Consider the following 2,762-nt stretch of genomic DNA (forward strand, 5'->3'; position numbering starts at 1 on the left):
TCTTAATTTTCAGTTGAACTTTTTTTTCTTCTAAAATTTATTTAATTAAATATAGTAAGATCACTAAATATATTATTTTAATACCCATTTAAATTAATATCATAGTATTTAATTGTTAATTTTTAACATGTTCAACAGTATTTATCATTTTTTGTTACTTGCGCGTGCATAGCACGGGTTACCGCTAGTATATATATATATATATGTGAATGTATTTGAAAATAAGAAAATTGTAGAGAATCAAAACAAACATGAGTCGTGATTGGTTACAAATGATGGGTACAAAGATTTATTTGCTGAAAAAACAAAAGGGGATACAAAGTCTTACTAAATAATTTTTTTTTTAAATTAAAAGAATTTTTCTTAGTTATGAACAGATTTAACTGAAATCAGCTTGTTTCCCAATGTTATGCTTCATTTATTTAGATAGAAAATATTTTTTAATGAAAAATATTTTTTATAAAAAAAATTAAAAATATATTTTTTTATATTTGGTGGTGGTGGTGATGGAACGAAGGTAAAAGTAGAGATTGTTACATAGTGGTGGGGTGATGGCGGCAGTGATGATGGTAGTGGCTATGGCGATGGTAGTGTGACAGTGAAAGTGAGAATACTGGTGATGCTGTTGTGAAATTAGTAAAAATTTAATTGAAAAAATATTTTTTGTTTTTTAAAAGTAACAAACAACAAAATTCGTGGGGGACTAAAGAAAGAAGATGGAGGATGGATTGGGTGTGGTAATGCATAGATATCTTAAAATGAGTGGTTCAGATTTGTTAAAGGTATAATTAGATTTTGGATAAATTAAAATGAATGGTTCAAATTTGCTAAGAGAAAGATGGTTTAATGTCTAAAATGTCCGTGGCTAAGAGATCAACAAACAATTCTTTGTTTATGCCCTGATGCAATTTAATATGGGTCTTATAACACTTTCTTCAAACAGGTTCTTTCACATTTTATTTCTTCAAGCAGGCTCTTATAACATTGTAATCAGGTTCTTATAACATATAGGGGAGAGAGTGAGAGTGAGAGAGAGAGAGATGGTTGTAATTTTTTTTTAATCTTCCACGTTTTTCCACATTTTTTTTTTCAATTACTAAAACTTATTTGATTGTCTCAAAATTATATATTTGATTATTATAAAACAAAATTTTTAATTAATTAATTAATGTGTATTTGATTTTGTTGTTGAACCAAATAAAATAAAATAAGATTGAATGTATATTTAGCTTTTGTTGTGAATCTTAAAAAAATAAAAAATAAATAAATAAATAAGTTGTTAACATTAAATATATTAAAAAAGAAAAAAAAAAGATTGAAGGTATATTTAGCTAAAACCTTTATAATAATTAAAAAAAAAAGAAGGTTGTTAACATTAAATATATTAAAAAAGAAAGAAAAAAGATTGAAGGTATATTTAACTTTTGTTGTGAACCTTAAAAAAAAATAAAAAAAATGCTAACATTAAATATATTAAAAAAGAAAGAAAAAAGATTGAAGGTATATTTAGTTTTTGTTGTGAACCTTAAAAAAAAAAAAGAAAAAAAAAAGTGGTTGTTAACATTAAATATAAAAAATAAAAATGGGGATTAAAGTGGGTTGGGAAAAATCCATACCCATTAAGAAATGGGGAGGGTGGTACCCATGGGGAATGGGGAATGGAGAAAATTTATTATAGGGGAATGGGGATGGGGAATTAATATCCACCCCATTGCCCCCCATTGCCACCCCTAGTCTACCAGGGATGGAATCAGGAGAAGATTATGGGGGTCATGGCCCCCTTGTTTTTGTAAAAATTATTGTTTACCATAGAACTTTAAATATATATATATATATATATTTATATATATATATATATATATATTTATCAAATATATATATATATATTTGATAAAAAATATATATATATATATATATATATAAATATATATATATATATATATATATCATTTTATACATAAAATGGCCTCCCAATATAAAAATATATATATATGTCATTCTTCTTCTATCTTGAATTCTCTTTCTATTTTACACTAAAAAAGTTTCTTCATCTTATTAGAAATTGCTTCTATGGTATCTAATTTTTTTTTTCTTATGTGTATATAATTTATATATATATCATATTATACATACATGTGTGTTTTGTGTATATGGTGAAAAAAAAATTATTTTTCTTTTGGCCCCTCTGATAATGAAATCTTGATTCCGTCCCTGACAACTACTAAAAGTTAATGAATCTAACAGCCTGTTCAACCATTATTTGCACAATGCTAAAATCAAGATTGGCAATGGTGAAAGAATCAATTTCTGGGTTGATAATTGCATAGGTACCATTTTGTTTGAAGTCTCATTTTCCTAGATTATACTACTTATCAATGGAAAGAGACATATTCTTGTATATGCAGTGGTCTAGAGCCAAAAATCAGAACAGCTGAGTATTCAACTTCAAAAGACCTTTATTGGCATGGGAGGAAGATGAACTACAAAAACTTCATGATGTTCTAGGAGAGGGTCCTGAATTGAGATTGGAATTTAATGGTAGTATTTTGTGGAAAGCTGATCCTGCAGGTGTTTTCAGTATTAAAGGTGTTGTTAACTGGTGTGAATCATCAAATGGACCTGCTCTAAAACTACCTGACTTGATCTGACACAATCCCTCTCCACCTAAAGCCCAATTTTTCTCTTGGTTGTTCTAGAAAGGAAGGATAAAGACTTCAAATTATTTACATATAATTGGTATCTTAAGTGATGAAGTCAGTAAT

The sequence above is a fragment of the Camellia sinensis genome, chromosome 3, assembly GCF_055761805.1.
Source record: "Camellia sinensis isolate YWXY chromosome 3, ASM5576180v1, whole genome shotgun sequence".
Lineage (NCBI taxonomy): Eukaryota > Viridiplantae > Streptophyta > Magnoliopsida > Ericales > Theaceae > Camellia > Camellia sinensis.